This window comes from Passer domesticus, chromosome 9 (assembly GCF_036417665.1).
Source record: "Passer domesticus isolate bPasDom1 chromosome 9, bPasDom1.hap1, whole genome shotgun sequence".
Classification (NCBI taxonomy): domain Eukaryota; kingdom Metazoa; phylum Chordata; class Aves; order Passeriformes; family Passeridae; genus Passer; species Passer domesticus.
In genome coordinates, this window is record NC_087482.1 from 13,700,152 (window position 1) to 13,717,804 (window position 17,653).

At 51.7% G+C, this 17,653-nt stretch overlaps 1 long non-coding RNA gene across 1 annotated transcript; it reads right to left on the reverse strand.

Moving 5' to 3' along the window:
- Positions 1–2,109: 2,109 nt before the first annotated feature.
- Positions 2,110–3,216, reverse strand: LOC135307440 (uncharacterized). Its single transcript, XR_010368159.1, has 4 exons — positions 3,116–3,216; positions 2,843–2,914; positions 2,657–2,755; positions 2,110–2,212 (listed from the first exon to the last, which is right to left on the reverse strand). It is a non-coding gene; the product is annotated as an uncharacterized LOC135307440 (long non-coding RNA).
- Between the last annotated feature and the right edge of the window lie 14,437 nt (positions 3,217–17,653).

The window sequence follows — 17,653 nt, forward strand, 5'->3', positions numbered from 1 at the left end:
GCCGGCTGCATCTGTGGGAGCAATGGGGAGCGTGAGCCCGTGCTGTGCTGCACTGCTCAGCTGGCAGCACGGTGGATACAACAGGACGTTCTCTGTTTCCCCCAGAGCTGGGGCCTGCAGGCACCTTGCCGGCCCTTGGCACAGGCTGTGCCAGCCAACAAAGCCCAGCAGGCCGGGAGGAGAGCCCGGGGGCAGCGCAGCTGCTTGGGCAGTGGCTGCTGCCAGGGACACGGGCCAAAGCCACCCCTGAGCAGCCACTGCCACCCCTGGCCCTCCCTGCCCCGTGACAGCTCCCCCAGCCCCAGGGGACAGGCTCAGGCCCACTAAGGACACACTGTAGCCTTGCTCTCCCTCTCTGTCCTTTCCCCACCATGGGCACCCCATGCAGTCACTCCCCAGGTTTCAGGATGTGTCCCCCATGGAAGGACCCCAGCAGGACTGCTCAGAACCCGAGTGCCCTGAGCCTGCTTGGGATAATTCCCCTGAGCTGTGCTGGTCTTGTCTGGGCTGTGTAAGACTAAACATTAAGAATTAAAGGCAATTATACTTTTATTGCCCAAGTGTCAGAAGATTCTAGGTTTCCTTAACTGTAAAACTACTTTGTCAAATGCAGAACTGTTGGAGGAAAGGGGAACAAATATCTGGTGTCCGTATTCTATGAAAAACTCTTCTCAATGCTACAAAGGAAAAATATATCTAAATGTTTTAAAATGAAAGACAAAGATAACATGAGGGTGCTGTTGGTCTGATGAGCCCCATGCCCAGCTGCTGCCTGCCCATGCCTGGCTGTGCCCAGACGAGCAGCTCCGCCAGTGCTGGTGGTAGCACACAGACACCTGAGCTGAAGCTGGACTCAAGCCTGTGATAGATGAGTAAAGTGACAGTTGACTCTCACAATAAAGGATAAATATCATGCATATATGTTAAGAGAAGTTTTATATATATATAGATATGTTTTACCCCCTGTTGTGTTGTTATCTTGGGATTACCTGAGTTTGAGACATTTAGGAGGGTCACCTTGCTACGACAGCAGCACCTGACCTCCAATCGAGATGTAAGGAAGTAAACTCCAGCACTGGACATCAAAGAAGGAGTCGATAGACAGAACTTTAAGAAGAGCAAAAGAGTTAAAAGGTGAGACCTCCATTGCGTGCATGAGAATGTGGTGGGAAAAATCCTCTACTCTCGGCACAGTAACATTGTCTTTATTCAGTGTCCTGTTATATTTCTAATAAGGTTTTTAATAAACATCTAAAATTTTTACAAGTAAATATAACTTTTAGAATAATCCATTCCCTGGCTAGAGGGCTGCACCTCCTATCCTGGATGGGCAGCTAGGTCATTCCCTTCAGGGAGAGACGGATCTGTTCTAGGCAGTGGTTGTAGCATACTTCCAGCTATGAGCTGGTAATACACCTGTGGAAGGGACAACGGATACTGGCACGGAGATGCATGATGACAGGCCAAGTTCTCCATGGCTGAGGTATTAGGCCGGTCTTGTGAAGTGGGAGAGGTGCTCCTGTGCAGAGAGGAGGTGGCTGAGGCCCCAGCTGCCAGTGGCACACAGGGACCCTCCTGCACAGCAGGGCCCAGAGCTGGCAAGGCTCCCCAGCATGGCTGGAGCTGCTGGCACAGCCGGGCCCAGCTGGACAGCTGCCCCTCAAGGCCCTGGCCAGCAGGGCACGGCTCTGGGCAGGATCCCTGGCCAGGAGCGGGCCCCACAGCGCCTCTGCCTTTCAAGGGCAACCTCGGCCCTGCTCTTTCTCCTCCCCACCTCCCTCTGCCTCTGTCCTGTGCCCCTGGGGCTGCTCTTGGCCAGGCAGCCTCAGTCGGGAGCCAGCTCTGGCTGCAGCCCCCCGCTCGGGGCTGCTCCTGTGCCTTGGGCCTCTGGGCACTCAGGGCCAGCTCCGCAGCAGCTGCAGCGCCAGGGACGTTGCTGCACCAGTCCCATTTCCCCGGGGCTCTGAACCAGCTCCAGAGGCCTGGAAGCCGAGGCGCCTCCAGCTTTGGCTGCTGCCGGGCCGGGCAAGGGCAGGCCCTGGGGGAAGAGCTGCTGCCACACAGCCCCGGCCACGGCTGAGCCCGGCACAGCAATTACCTGCTGTGCCTGTGCCCGTCTCTGCCATCACCTTCCTTCCTGCAGCTATGGCTGCCAATGAGCCACTGCTTCTCCCTGAGTGTTCCTCCTCCTGAACAGCCTTTTGGTCCATCACTTGAAAAAGGAAAAAAGGGACAACTGGATCAAATGGAAATATTCCCCACTGGGGAGGTGGCACCTTCATGAGGCAATGCTTGTCTAAGTCACAGGTAAAGATCAGGAAAAAGCCCAGGTAACTGGGGCTGGGCCAGTGCACTCCCATGAGCAAACAGCTGCACCTCCTGATCTTCTCAGAGACTGGGAAATGGCAGGGGATCTCAGGCCCACGGTACAGTTGGGGCACCCTATCAGCTAATGCCAAATTCCATCCTGCAGAGGCTGGGGAGGAATTGCAGCAAGGCCAGGCTGGGAAACAGCCCTGCAGGGCGTGAAAGCAGCAGCGGGGCAGCGAGGCTGCCATGGATCCCTTCCTGCTGTGCCGGGCACGGCGTGTCCAGATGTGCAGCCAAAGCCCCCAGCTGCTGAGTCCCAGGGGAAGCATGAGGGAAACGCACCCACCTTGTCCTCGGGGTGCTTGCTTCTGTGTTTGTCTCAGGAATTCATCTGCCTCATGAGATGTTTTGGCTGCAGTATCTTGGGTCTTTCCTTTTGCAGGACCTTAAGAGAAAGTAGTTCCATTTCCCAGGAATGGATCCCACAAAAGCAGGGCTCAGCCTGTGAGGTCAGAAGCGACACACTACTCACCCCTGCCATGGGAGCTGGGTTGGGGCCAAGCATCCAGCCCTGGACCTGGAGAAGTCCTCCCGGCAGACACACCTGTAACTCAACAGCCACAGACGCTTCTGCCATCTCTGCTGATCTGCATGGGCACCACTGAGCCGCAGCAGCGGTGAGGGGATCGTGCAGGGTGCGGGCACACGCGTGCATGGTTCTGTGCTGGCACCTGCAGCGATGCCTCCCTGGCCCAGCTTTGGGCTCTGAGCTGGAAGCTCTCCCAGGGGAAAGGCCTTGACCTACCCTCAGCATCTCCCGGAGGCTCCGTCCTGGATGTGGGACCTTCACCGGAAGGTTCATCTGCAAAGAAAGGCAGGACAGAAGAGCTCCTGTGGCACTGCAGGAGATCCTCAGGCTGCCCACAAGGCTCAGCCCCAGGGCACAGCCCTGGGCCCGGCCCCTTCCCTCTCTGCTCTTCTCTTTGACTGCACAGAGCACACGGAAGGACACACTGGCACAGCACACGGGAGGAGGACTGAAAGATCAATGCTCCTTCCTCCCACTGACAGCGATCCTGTGGGATTCCTCAGGCCTCCAGAAGGGAGCAGGGAAAGATTCTCAGAATCCTTCAGCCTTTACATAATGTTAAGGGAAAGGGTCTATAAATGAGCTTTTGTTGCATTGATCCTGATTATTCACTCAGGAAAGGCAGAATGAAAACTTGCCTCCAGCATCCTCCAGGAACTTCAAACCATCCTTCATCAGGACTTCCTGAAAACCCATGTCACGATTCCAGTCTAAAAGGGAGCAGAGATCACAACCATATCTGTGGCATGCTGGGAACCCCTAATGCTACAGGGAAAAGGGCACTGCAAGGGGGTCGGGTAAGGTTATGGGACCCAGATGGGAATAGACATGGCCAAAGCTGCACAGGGGCCTGGGGAGCTCTGGGCTGGCTCCTGATCACTCTCCACACTCTTTCCCTGCCCTCAGCAACATCCCTGGGAGGGGTGGCTGGAGTAGCCCAGGGCCCTGGGGCTCTCTCCCTCAAACTCACAGAAAATCCTCCCTAAAGCCCTGGGGTAACTGCAGCAGGCAGTGCCACAGCTATCCATCCCTCCCTCCTACACTCCCTCCTGCCCTCCTTCTGCTGGGACAGCTCCCAGATCCCAAGGGCAAACAGCCAGGCCCTCTCAGGACACACTGGAGCCTTGCTCTCCCCCTCTGTCCTTTCCCCACCGTGGGCACCCCGTGCAGTCACTGCCAGGTTTCAGGACGTGTCTCCCATGGAGGGACCCCAGCAGGACTGCTCAGTTACCCGAGTGCCTTGAGCCTGCTCGGGATAATTCCCCTGAGCTGTGCCGCTCTAGTCCAGGCTGTGCCCGCACTGCCAAGCAGCAGAGAGGGCAGCTCAAGCCTCAGCAGGGCTCAGGCCCAGAGGCACAGCAATTACCTCCTGTGCCTGTGCCTGGCATGGCCTCCCTTCCTGGAGCTGAGGCTGGCATGCAACCACTGCTTCCTCCGGCAAATGCTTCCTTCTGCACAGGCTCTCGTTTCATTTCTGGAGAATGGAAAAGAGACAGCTGGATCAGATGGAAACATTCCTCACTGGGAATGGGGAAGGTGAGGCATCACTTGTGAAAGGAATGGATAAGGATCAGAAAACACCCAGGATATTGGGACAACCCAAGACTGCTTCCTTCCAGAAACAGCCCCAACATCTGATCTGCCTGGACAGAAGGAATTTGCAGGGGATCTGAGGGTGGGCATGGACTGTGGTGCAATTGGGGCTGTCTGTCAGCTGATGCCAAATGCCTTCCTGCAGAGGCTGGGCAGAAGCTGCAGCCAGGCCAGGCTGGGAAACCGCCCTGCAGGGCGTGAAAGCAGCAGCGGGGCAGCGAGGCTACCATGGATCCCTTCCTGCTGTGCCAGGCACGGAGTGTCCAGATGTGCAGCCAAAGCCCCCGGCTCCTGTGTGCCAGGGGAAGCATGAGGGAAATGCACCCACCTTGCCTCCTCTGCAGACATTCCTTCAGCATTTGCCACATGATTTCTAATGGGTCCTGGAATTTCTTGCCTGCCATGTCTTTGGTCTCTCCTGTCGGAGGACCTTAAGAGAAAGTAGTTCCATTTCCCAGCAATGGACCCCACAAAAGCAGGGCTCAGCCTTTGGGGTCAGCAGGGACACACTACTCACCCCTGCCATGGGAGCTGGCCTTTTGTGCAGCATCCAAGGTAGGAGTTGGTGAAGTCGTCCCTGCAGACACATCTGTAACACAACAGCCACAGAAGCTTCTGTCACCTGCTTCTTACCAGTCAGTCAAACATTACGCCTTGGTGGGACAGTGAGAACATACCTGCCGAATGCTCGGAGGGCATCACAACTTCAGAGTGCCAGGCTAATGGAGGAACTGTCCCAGCATCCCAGTCTGGAAGCAAACCAAGATGAGAACTGTTTCCATTGTGTGCCAGGGCTGGCTCTGGCCCTGGGCTGGCGGCAGGGCTCCCGCTCGGGGCTGCTCCTGTGCCTTGGGCCTCTGGGCACTCAGGGCCAGCTCTGCAGCAGCTGCAGCGCCAGGGACGTTGCTGCAGCAGTCCCGTTTCCCCGGGGCTCTGAACGAGCTCCAGAGGCCTGGAAGCCGAGGCGCCTCCAGCTTTGGCTGCTGCCGGGCTGGGCAAGGGCAGGCCCTGGGGGAAGAGCTGCTGCCACACAGCCCCGGCCAGGGCTGAGCCCGGCACAGCAATTACCTGCTGTGCCTGTGCCCGTGTCTGCCATCGCCTTCCTTCCTGCAGCAGGGGCTGGCACCGAAGATGGAGTGCTTCCTTCAAGAAATGCCACCTTCCACTGAAGCACTATGCCCATCTCTTGACAAAAGAAGGGAGACAGCTACATCAGATGAAGCTGTTTCCCACTTGGGCGGTGGCATCAGAGGTAATATTTGTGAAATTTATGGAGCAGGAAAATGGCCAGGTTATGGTGGCATGATGAGAGCACTTCCACCTCCAAACAGCCACCCTTTTCGTAATCTGCAGGGCTGGATATAGTGGGGGATCTCAGGGTGTGTTACAGTTTGGGCTGCCTGTCAGCTGATGCCCAATGCCTTCCTGCAGAGGCTGGGTAGAAGCTGCAGCCAGGCCAGGCTGGGAAACAGCCCTGCAGGGCGTGAAAGCAGCAGCGGGGCAGCGAGGCTGCCATGGATCCCTTCCTGCTGTGCCAGGCACGGCGTGTCCAGATGTGCAGCCAAAGCCCCCGGCTGCTGACTCCCAGGGGAAGCATGAGGGAAATGCACCCACCTTCTCTTCTCTGCAGGGGTTCCTTCAGCTCTTGCCTCATCTGTTTGGATGGTTCCAGGGACATCTTATCTGTTGTATCTTGCACTTTCCCTGCTGGAGTACCTTAGAGAAAAATATTTCCATTTCCCAGGAATGGATCCTACAAAAGCAAGTCTCAGCCTTTGAGGTCAGCAGGGACACACTACTCACCACTGTGATGGGAGCTGGGCTTGCGTATAGCATCCAAGGTAGGAGCTGGAGAAGCTGGAGAAGTCCTCCCTGCAGACACAACTGTAACACAACAGCCACAACAGCTTCTGTCACCTGGTTCCTGCCCGCTAGTCTACAATTCTTCCTTGGTGGCACGCTGAGAACATACCTGCAGGAGGCTCCAAGGGCTTCAAAACTTTATTCATCCAAGCTGATGGAGAAGCCTTCCCAGCAACCTCAGCTAGAACGGAGCACAGATGAGAACACATTCCAGGGTGTGCTGGGATCCCCTTCTGCCACAGGGAACTGGGCACTGCAAGGCAGTCGGCTAAGGCCGTGGGAGCCGGATGGGAATAGACATGGCCAAAGGTGCACAGGGGCCTGGGGTGCTCTGGGCTGCCTCCTGGTCACTCTCCACACTCTTTCCCTGCCCTCAGCAACATCCCTGGGAGGGGTGGCTGGAGCAGCGCAGGGCCCCCGGGTTCTCTCCCTCAGACACAGAGGAAATCCTCTCTAAAATCCTGGGGAAAACTGCAGCAGGCAGTGAAACAGGTATCCGTCCCTCCCTCCTACACTCCCTCCTGCCCTCCTTCTGCTGGGACAGCTCCCAGATCCCAAGGGCAAACAGCCAGGCCCTCTCAGGACACACTGGAGCCTTGCTCTCCCCCTCCGTCCTTTCCCCACTATGGGCACCCCGTGCAGTCACTCCCAGGTTTCAGGACATGTCTCCCATGGAGGGACCCCAGCAGGACTGCTCAGTGCCTTGAGCCTGCTCGCAACAATTCCCTGGGCTGTGCCGCTCTAGTCCAGGCTGTCCTTGCACTGCCAAGCAGCAGAGAGGGCAGCTCATGCCTCAGCCGGGCTCAGGCCCAGAGGCACAGCAATTACCTCCTGTGTCTGTGCCTGGCATGGCCTCCCTTCCTGGAGCTGAGGCTGGCACGGAACCACTGCTTCCTCTGGGAAATGCCGCCTTATGTTCAGCCTCTGCATCCACTTCTGGAGAAAGGAAGAGGGACAGCTGGATCAGGTGGGGCTGTTCCCCACTGGGGAGGTGGCGTCTTCAGGAGGGAATGCTTGTCAAAGACATGGCTAAGAATCAGGAAATCCCTATAAACATTTTGGGAAGGCCAGGGCCCTCCCTTCTCCAAACTGGTGCCCTTTCTATTCTACCCGGCGACTGGAAAATTGCAGGGGATCTCAGGCCTGTGGTGCAATTAGGCGGCCTGTCAGCTGATGCCAAATGCCTTCCTGCAGGGGCTGGGCAGAAGCTGCAGCCAGGCCAGGCTGGGAAACAGCCCTGCAGGGCGTGAAAGCAGCAGCGGGGCAGCGAGGCTGCCATGGATCCTTTCCCGCTGTGCCAGGCACGGCGTGTCCAGATGTGCAGCCAAAGCCGCCAGATGCTGAGACCCAGGGGAAGCATGTGGGAAATGCACCCACCTTCTCCTGCCTGCTGCATTTCCTTCAGCATTTGCCTCATGTTTTCGGATGCATCAAGGGGTTTCGGGTGTCCTGTAGCTTGGTCCTTCCCCCTCGGAGGACCTTAGAGTAACAGAATTCCATTTCCCAGGAATGGATCCTACAAAAGCAAGGCTCAGCCTGTGGGGTCAGCAGGGACACACTACTCACCCCTGCGATGGGAGGCAGGCTTCTGTGTAGGAATCAGCAAAGGAGCTGGAGAAGTCCTCCCTGCAGACACACCTGTAACTCAACAGCCACAGAAGCTTCTGCCATCTCTGCTGATCTGCACGGGCACCACTGAGCCGCAGCAGCGGTGAGGGAATCACGCAGGGCGAGGGCACACACGTGCATGGTTCTGTGCTGGCACCTGCAGCGATGCCCCCCTGGCCCAGCTTTGGGCTCTGAGCTGGCAGCTCTCCCAGGGAGGAAAGTCCTTGACCTACCCTCAGCCTCTCCCAGAGCCTCAGTCCTGGACGTGGCTTGGGAAGCTGCACCACCTTCACCAGCAGGTTCAGCTGCAAAGAAAGGCAGGACAGAAGACCTGTAAATCCACCAGCAGAAACACCAGCCAAACCTCACTAAAAAGTCACCACTACTCCTTGAAGTAAAATAGACTGATGCATGTTAATACCTAAGCTTGTAAGCTGTAAAACCCATTGTTATGAGAAGTAAAATATTTTATTTTAAACTGTATTATTCATGAAGTTGTTTTAAGTGAACTGAATATTTAAGGTGTGATATGCAAATTTATTTCAAAAAATAAAATATTTTAGTGCTTTTGTTATAACAGACAAAATTAATAGAAGTAAAAGCTAATGAAACACTGTAAAGAATATATTAGAACAATAATATGATTCGTGAAAAATCGGAAAAAAAAATAAGTATATAAGATACAAACCAGATTTAAGTTCCAAGAAACACTAAAAGTAACATTAAATCAGACAGGATATAACAAAAGCCGTTAGATATTTAATAAGGATCAAATTAAAATAAAGGAAAAAAGCCAAGTATAGCTGAAAGAAAGAGAAGTGTACAGACTAATTACAACTTTAGAGCTAAAATGTCAAAGAAATAAAATTATAATAATTAGAAATAAGCAGATGCTATCCTAAATCCTGAAAAACAATTTAAAAGGCTCTTATAAATCTTATGAAGTAAATACTGAGAATGAGACGAATGACACCAGTGACTAGATCCCAAGGTGTAAGCTCTGCTACCAAGAAGATACACATCTTGGCCCTTTGGCTGCAACCCAAAGGGGCTTTGAGAGAGCTAGAGTGTTAAAACTGCAGAGGATTATTGTCACTGTATCAGTCATCCAAGCCCAAAAAGAATGAGCCATATGCACACTCCCAAGTTAGTGTAGTACGCTATAATTTTAACAAATTCAGAAGGTGCACTATGAGTAGTAAAAGACACTGGAATAAAGAAAATGTGAAATAGAGCAAAAAGAAGAAAATGGCAAAATTTGTAAGCAATATATTAAAACCTTTTCTTCTGGAAGAGCTAGAGAAGAAATAAATCCTGAGAGTAGAATAAAGCAAATTGCTCAAGAATTAGAAAACAAGAACATGAGACAGTTATAAAGACACATTTTAGCAGGCAACATAAGAAAACATGAAAAACTTATTTTACAAATATTACCAGCCTTAAACGACTATGGAGTCAAAATATATCTAAAGTACAATAAGCACATGCATTGATATAAAAAAATATAATTGACAATCCAAAGAAAAGAAATTAAAGATTTGGAATAATCTACCTTATGAGAAGAGCTGTTAATTTTAGACCCTGACTAGTAGTATGAAAGTATAGTTGTTAAGTTTTATAAATACTAAACATAAAATTAGAAAATAAGTAAGCTTTGTCAAAGTGTATCCTAAAAGTACAAATTTAATAAATTAATAGAGAAAGGGAGGGATTCTGATAGATTGTATGCACAAATTCATGCTGAGACTACAGTAATCTCGCCTAATGAAAATCCTAGCATAACAAAGGAGGGTTCAGGGCAATCAACATGCACCAAAATCCTAGCCTGAATATTCGTCCCCAGAAATGCTGATTCCAGAAGATTATTTCTCTGACCAAACCTCAGCAATGTGCATTCAATTTGCATCATCTATAAGATAAATGTGTGCCTCCTAGAATGCATATTGCAGGAGATTTTCCTCCAACAAAGTGAATTTTTTACCAGTTTTGGGGAAACTCTCAGCAAGAGCTGCAGCAAGAAAGGAAAAAATACATGAATATGCAAAAAGGATAAAAACAACCATAAGAAAGCAGAAAAACTCCTGCCCTCCACACCGCTTGGAGCTTGGAAATGGACAAAAAAGACTTTGAGAGAGCTGTCCCTTCGTGATGCACAGGGGAGAGAAATGCCCCACCTGTCTCACCTGACGCTGTCAGCCTGGTTCAGGGCCAATCTGATATTTGCTTCTAGATTTTCTACGACTGAATTTTAATTATGGAATAAATTCTCCGTATTAATCAGAAAAAGCTAATTCATTTAAAACATCCGGGACTCCTGGAACCCTCATCAGGGACCTCAAAATATCCCTTTGTGCCTCTTCAGGTCCAGGCCCAGCTGATGCCAAAGAAGGAAATGTGCCCTCAGCCCAGGGACGCTCAGCATGTGCTCCCCCATCCCCTCGGGGCCCCGCCGCTGGGCACAGCAGCCCCTGCCTGGCTCCTGCCTGCCCACACCGTGGCCATCCATGGCTGCTCCTGGGCATGGAGCTCAGGCAGTGCTGCTGCCGGGTGGGCTTTGCTGGTGCTACCACCAGGACAATCTGGTCACAGCTGCATCTCTCTACTGCAACAGAAGAGCTGATTTGGGAAGTGCTGTGCTGCCCGATGTCTTCAGCCCCACTAGCTGCCCACACCCACAGTGGGACTGGGCCGCCCCCAGAAAACTGTCGAATCTGGGCTGTGGCTGCAGGGCACAGCTGCTCTTCGGCACAGGTGGACTGCCTTGGGGGTAGGACTGCCCTGAGGGTAGGGACAAGGAACAGGGTAAGGTCTGCTCTATGTTTTCCAAAGGTGATTCTACAGACCATCAGGGGCAGGCCAACACTGCATTAAAGGCATACATCAACCTACAAACTTGGCAGGGTCCCAGGGCAGGATACAATCTTTAGCCAATTGGGAGAAACTGAGGGTGGAACACCAGGCCGGGAATACAAGGTTTAAACCAATTGGGGATTACAGGGGAGGGGAAGAACTTAAACAAACCAATGGGGTTCCGAAGGATACAAAATTGATAGGGAAGTTTCTAGAGCAAGGGGCAGGCTTGGAGAGGGACTGACATGCAATGGGAGGAGGAACAGTGAACAAAAGGGCAGGTCTTTGGAGAGATGGACAAGTGGGGCAAAACCAACATCACAGGGGGGAAAGGAGCAACCCATTGCTAATAAAATATGCTATAACAATAGAAAATAAGGGGAGGGGTATAAAACTGACTGCTAGGACTGAATTACAGTCAAAAATTTTGTTATATTTCTCCAATTACTGTATCATGAAAGAAAACCAAGCAAATTAAATGTTGCAGCAATTTTAATGAAGTAGCTGAAAAGTATATGAAATTGAATCCACTCAAAATATTGACAATATAATTTGGTTATGATAAGGGATAATTTGGTTCTTATAATAGCGCATAAGGAAAAATAACCGTGCGGGGTACACGGGGGGTACGGAGGGCAGGGCTTGACCCCTGTCCCCTCACATACAAATTGCCAAGCCTAAAATTCTCCTTTTTACACTGTACATCATCACCATCTCCTCCCATTTTCAATTTGTCACACTTGTATCTCCACCTTCATTATCAGTTTTACCACGCATGCTCCACCGTTTTTTAGGTGGTTGCACTGTTCTTTGGGGTCATCTCTGATGAAGGCCTCTCCACTTCCTCGATGTCCTTTGATTCACCTTTTGGATTACACATGCGCACCAAGCTGGTATAATGTAAGCCAAAGCTAATATCATACAAGCCAATACTATGTTCTAGCATCAAAGCAATAAATCTCCTATAATTAACATTTTCCTGGATGTCCAACCAAACTTTCCTCTCTTCTAACTAAATTCAGTAATACTTATCTCTTGCTTCTTCCTGTTCTGAACATCTGCAGGAGAAGGGGGGGAGCCCCTCCTCTCCCTTTCTTCCTTGGCATTACACCTTCTAACGGTTTTACTGTTTCCAAATATTAATTATTATATCAATATTGATTACTTTACAATTTTATCAGCAGGAATCACACCTATTTATTACAACATGAACTGCAATGGAGAAGCTCTGAGTCAAGGCTCGGATGAGCTCTTCAAATAATTTCCTGGCAGAAACAGATAGCCAAACTTGCCCTTATCCCATGCAAACAGAGGGTTCCAAAAATAGCAACACCTTCCGAGGCCCTTCTGGGCATTGGGAACACGTGTTGTGGTGCCGGCTGCATCTGTGGGAGCGATGGGGAGCGTGAGCCCGTGCTGTGCTGCACTGCTGAGCTGGCAGCACGGTGGATACGGGCAGGACGTTCTCTGTTTCCCCCAGAGCTGGGGCCTGCAGGCACCTTGCCGGCCCTTGGCACAGGCTGTGCCAGCCAACAAAGCCCAGCAGGCCGGGAGGAGAGCCCGGGGGCAGTGCAGCTGCTTGGGCAGTGGCTGCTGCCAGGGACACAGGCCAAAGCCATCCCTGAGCAGCCACTGCCACCCCTGGCCCTCCCTGCCCCGTCACAGCTCCCCCAGCCCCAGGGGACAGGCTGTCAAAAAGTCCACAGCCAGCAAAGAGATTGTCCCAGGAATTGTGTGCTGCTTTTCCTTCCTGCAGTTGGTCCCAGAAACATCCATCAGACTGCTGTAAATGCCCACACATGGTCTGATCAACCCCTATGCTTTTCCAGTCTGCTCTCTGAAATTCTGCAAAAAATCCACCAATAAATTCCAGGTTACCTCTGTTTATTGCACACTACAGTTTCCTTCATTTTTTTCCGAATAGCTGGAAGTTTCTATATATAGCAATGCCCTTGAGGATCTCTGATTCTTTTCAGTATTTTTTTTTTCTATTCAGACATATGAAAAAGCCTTATTGGTTTTTATTTTTGCAGGTCTGTTTTTTTTCTTAGCATGATGGTTTACTTATTACCTATATGTAAACTTGTTATTATTTATGGTTATTCATTCCCCAAGTAATTATTTTCACAATCTGTCATTCACTTCCTAGTTAATGTTCCATACATGAACAACTTGGACTCTCTTTTTATAGGAATAGAAAGATCTCAGAAAGCTGAATTTTTTATTTTGATGACACTCTTTCTGCCCACTCCCACCTATAACGGTGATTCCTTTTGAAACATATCTGAGGACATGTGGAGTTTTTGGGAAATGCTTAGCTTAACCTGGGTATTGGATTATTATTTTCAGTGCTATAAACCTACATTGCTTCAAGGTTCACACCACGATCCTGATTTGTGGCTCACTGCATGGATGACTCTCTGAATTAAAACAATGTTTGTGAGGCAGCTGAAGAGCTTAGACCTCAGAGATTAAAATTCCTAGGAGGAGGAGGAGAAAGAAGAAAGGATAAAATCCAGATTCAAAGGGTTTTTTCTCACTTCTAGTATGCCAGAAGTATGGTAGACTACACCTGTCTTCGGATGTCATTTACTTACAGAACAACTCTCTACAGTGCCAGATTCCAGGAGAAATGACTCAACACTTTGCCTCCCAATGCATCAGCTTTAATTCTAGTGAGAGGTAGCCTTAATTACAGTCTGATTAGAGCAAATCAACAAAGCAGTCTTGCCATTGTGTGAGTGGCAAGAGGAATTTGCTTGTGAACACATGAATATGTCCCACACAGTAATGAACAAAATTTGCCTTGACTTGGAAGAAAGTAGACAAGGAGCAATGCAGTATTTGGGTTTTATCCAGGGATAAATGTGGCAAGAAGCTGTAACAACTTAACCTGTTTTACAGAACACAAGTACTGATACGGCCAATAATGAATCCACATGAAGGGATTTTCAGGACATTCCTTTATTTCTCTAACCAGGAATGGGCAGCAAAATGCTGGCATTTATCTGAACTGGAAGCCGTGTTGCTCTCCTTTTTCTCCTTGAGCACACTGTTATTTGCAGACTTCACTGCCCAGCCCATCAATCCTCTCGTGGCCAATTGCTAAATGGCACAACGACCAAAATACAGGTGCCAGCATAATCAGCCCAGCACTAATGCAGCACTGCTTTGATGGTGCACAGGAGCACAGAATGGCTTGGCTTGGAAGGGACATTTAAAGGCCATCTTGTCCCAATGGCCTGCAGTGAGCAGGGACACCTTGAACTAGGTCAGGTTGCTCTGAGCAGGAGTTTGAATGTCTGCAGGGATGGATGTCCAGCTCTCTGGGCAACCTGTGCCAGGTTTTCATAACAAACAGTGTAAAAAATGTGTTTCTTTCATCTAGTCTGAATTTACCATCTTTTAGATTAAAACCATTCCCCCTCGGTTTGGTCACAAAAGACTCTACTAAAAATTCTGTCCCATCTCTTTACAAGCGCTCAGAAGGCCCTGAAAGGCAGCAATCAGGTGTCCCTGGAGTCTTCTCTCTTCCAGGCTGAACACTGTCAGCTCTCCCAGCCTGTCTCCAAAGCAGAAGGGCTCCAGCCCTCAGAGCATTTTGCCCCTCCTCTGGACTAGATCCAACATGTCCATGTCCTTCCTGCCTTGGGGACCCAGAGCAGGATGCAGTACTCTGTCGTGGTAGAGACCGAGACACTACAAAGCAACACACTCCATTTCCAGAAGGCTTCAAACCCTGTTTTTATTCTAGCCTGCATGCTTTTTCTGCATTCTTACAAAGCTCTTATGTTTACACTTTATTCATTGGTCACGAGAGACAAGCAAAATGCTCAATGGAATAGGGAGTTGCAGGTTTCTCTTATTTATCTTTCTTTCTTGGTTTTCATGTCAAAAACATAGGTAGGAAATTCTTTCAGGGGTAAACATGGATCTTGTTATCAAACTTCTTGATGGCTCACAGAAATCACTATAAAACCCCTTCCAGAGTACTCCCAGTAGGGTCTTACCTGAGCAGAGAGGTGGAATCACCTCCTTCAACCTGCTGGGCACTCTCCTTTGGATGCACATGGCTGGCTCATCTCCAGCCTCTCATCTCGCTGCAACACCAAGTCCTTCTCGGCAGGGCTGCTCTGCATCTCTTCCTGCCCCAACCAGTGAGATCAGCTGAGCTGGGACTGTGTCACAGCCCTTGGGCAGAGCAGCTGGGCAGGATGAGCTCCCTTCCGAAGAAGGCAGATCCAGCTCCAAAAACAATTCCACCCTGGCCTTGAGGTCACAGAAGGCTCTGAGATCACAGAGGTCCCAGAGCCCCGTGGTTGCACAGCAGCACAGGGAGCCAGCAGTCAGTCCCTGAGCACAACTGTTGCGGCTGCAGCAGCGGTGGCAGCAGCGGTGCTGACATTGGGACAGCGGTGTCGGGACAGCAGTGGCAGCAAGAGCTGCGGGACTGGCAGAGGGCAAGGCACCATGGCCCTTGCTCTGCGCCTCTTCCTCCTGCTGCTCCTGGCCGTGGCCCTGTCTACCAGGGCTGCCCAGGCTGCTACACTCCAAGCGCGGCGAGCAGGTGAGCCGGCAGCCTGGCTGCCCTTTCCCGGGACAGCGCTCCCTGCTCCCCGGGAAGCGCTGGGGATGGTTTTGGCCAGGGCTTTAGGGAGGGTTTCCTGTGTGGGAGTGAGAGAGCCCTCATGGTCCCTGGGCTCCTCCAGCCACCCATCCAGGGATGTTGCACAGGGCCTGCAAAGAGGGTGGAGCGTGACCAGAGCCAGTCCAGAGCTCCCCAGGCCCCTGTGCAGCTTTGGCCTTGTCCACTGACATCTGGCAGCCAAGGCCTTACTCGACCCCCTTACAGTGCCCAGTTCTCTAAGGGAGAGGGGAATCCCAGCACACCATGGAAATGGGTCTGATCAGATCTGTGCTCCCCTCTAGATGAGCATACTAGGAAGGCTTCTTCAGCAGCTTGGCTTAATGAAGATTTCCAGGGTCTTAACCCTCCAGCAGGTATGTTTTCAATGTTGCTAAAAGAATAATCATTGAGAACCTGGCAGGAAGCAGGTGACAGGAGCTTCTGTGGCTGTTGAATTACAGGTGTGTCTGCAGGAAAGACTTTTCAGGCTCCTTTCCTGGTTGCTGCACACAAGCCCCGCTCCCATGGCAGGGGTGAGTAGTGTGTGCTTGCTGACCCCACAGGCTGAGCCCTGGTTCTGTGGGATCCATTCACCTGAAATGCAAATGCTTTTATTAAGGTCCTCCGAGAGGGAGGAACAAACCTAGAGGAGACAGCAAGTCCCTGGAGGCATCCAAACAGATGGACAGGATCTGGAGTGACCTGGAGAGACAACGTGGTGGGTGCATTTCCCTCATGCTTCCCCTGGGACTCAGCAGCCAGGGGCTTTGGCTGCACATCTGGACACGCCGTGCCCGGCACAGTGGGAAGGGATCCATGGCAGCCTCGCTGCCCCACTGCTGCTGCTGCTGCTTTCACGCCCTGCAGGGCTGTTTCCCAGTCTGGCCTGGCTGCAGCTTCTGCCCAGCCTCTGCAGGAAGGCATTTGGCATCAGCTGCCAGGGAGCCCAAACTGCACCATGGGGCATGCCCACCCTGAGATCCCCTGCACTTTCCCAGTCTGTGAGCGCATCTGGAGGGGCAGCTCTTTGGAGGAGGGAGGGCCCTGGTCTTTCTCCTGAATCTTATCCATTACTTAGACAAGCATTGCCTCCTGAGGATGCCACATTCCCATTGGGAAACAACCCCACCTAATTCACCTGTCCTTTTTCCTTTCTGCAGACATGGAAGGAGAGCCTGTGCTGAAGGCTGAGTTTCCCAGAGGAAGCAGTGGCTCCATGGTAGCCTCTGCTGCAGGAAGGGAGGTGATGCCAGGCACAGGCCCAGGAGGTAATTGCTGTGCCTCTGGGCCTGAGCCCTGCTGAGGCTTCAGCTGCCCTCTCTGCTGCTTGGCAGTGCAGGCACACAGCATTACCTGACCCCCTTGCAGTGCTCGGTTCCCTATACAAGGGGATCCCAGCACAGCATGGAACAGTTCCCATCTCTGCTCCTTTCTAGATTGGGAACGTGACTTCCATCACTGGGAAACACTGTTAAAGCACAGTTTAAGGATGTTGGAGCTTGGTGATGGTAGGTTTTCAGCAACACTTTGCTAACAGAGCAATCATTGTCCAAGTGTAATCATTGTCCAGAGTAATATTCCTCTGTCATTTCCCTTGAGATCATCTGAAGTTTGATGAATTGTGGAAATCCTAGCCTCCAAATTTCTACTCTTGTACCCTACAGTGATCCCACAGGATTGCTGGCAGTGGGAGGAAGGAGCATTTATCTGTCCATCTTCCTCCCGTGTGCAATGCCAGTGTGTCCTTCCATGTGCTCTGTGCAGCCAGGGAGAAGAGCAGAGAGGGAAGGGGCCAGGCCCAGGGCTGTGCCCCGGGGCTGAGCCTTTGGCAGCTCCTTTGCCAGTCCCAAGGAGCCTGAGCTGCTCCTGCTGCCACTGCCAAGCCCTGGCCCTGCCCGGGTCTGGGTTTAGAGCTGCTGGCAGCTCCAGGGAGTCCTTTCTGCCCACACAGCCCCCCAAGGGGCCCCTTCCATCCCAGTGTGGGGCCACTGCAGGCACGAGGTCCCCCTGCCCCTGCTCCTGAGTGGGAGGCAGAGCTGAGGGAGTGCTTTGGAGGGCACCAGTCACCCAAGTGCCCTCACTGCCACTCAGGCCTGAAGGAGAATCTTCAGCAGGGTCACAGCAGCTCTTCTGTCCTGCCGTTCTTTGCAGCTAACCCGGTTGGTGAAAGTGATCTGGCTTCCCAACCCACGTCCAGGACTGAGCCTCTGGGA